This window comes from Sinocyclocheilus grahami, unplaced genomic scaffold, assembly GCF_001515645.1.
Source record: "Sinocyclocheilus grahami isolate Dianchi unplaced genomic scaffold, SAMN03320097.WGS_v1.1 scaffold1965.1, whole genome shotgun sequence".
Lineage (NCBI taxonomy): Eukaryota > Metazoa > Chordata > Actinopteri > Cypriniformes > Cyprinidae > Sinocyclocheilus > Sinocyclocheilus grahami.
Window position 1 is genome coordinate 14,086 of NW_015507144.1, and position 522 is coordinate 14,607.

Genomic DNA, 522 nt, shown 5'->3' on the forward strand with positions numbered 1-522 from the left:
CGTTACGGAAGCTCGAACCTTCCCGAAGGAGGTTTCGGAAGCAATACACATATGGACATCCCTTAGGTGCATATGGAAGAATGGAGGTGATTGAACCCTCTTGGAATGGCAGAAGTCTGCCGGGGAAACACGGGCTCAAGGCTATACTGTGGACTTTACACATATGAGATCCACTTAGGTCTTTGTGATAAAGTCACATTAGCTGCCACCGCTGGGGAAGCAGCACTGGCCCACACACACACACACACATACACACCCGCCTACTTACCTCATTCATCCTTCATACCATTCCTCCCTGCTGTTGCCGCTGTCAGAGTAGCGGGTGCACACGCAATCCTGATAGCACCTAGACATTCTCCCATTTCAGCACTCTCCTCTGCCCATATCCATTTCCCGGTCATTTCATACACTTACACTGCACTTGTCGTGTAGTTTCATCCCTGTGATGTTTGTCTGTTTGGGTGTAGTCAGTCTTCTGGCGGGAAACACTGCGCCAATCAAACCGAACGAACGAGCGGCGGC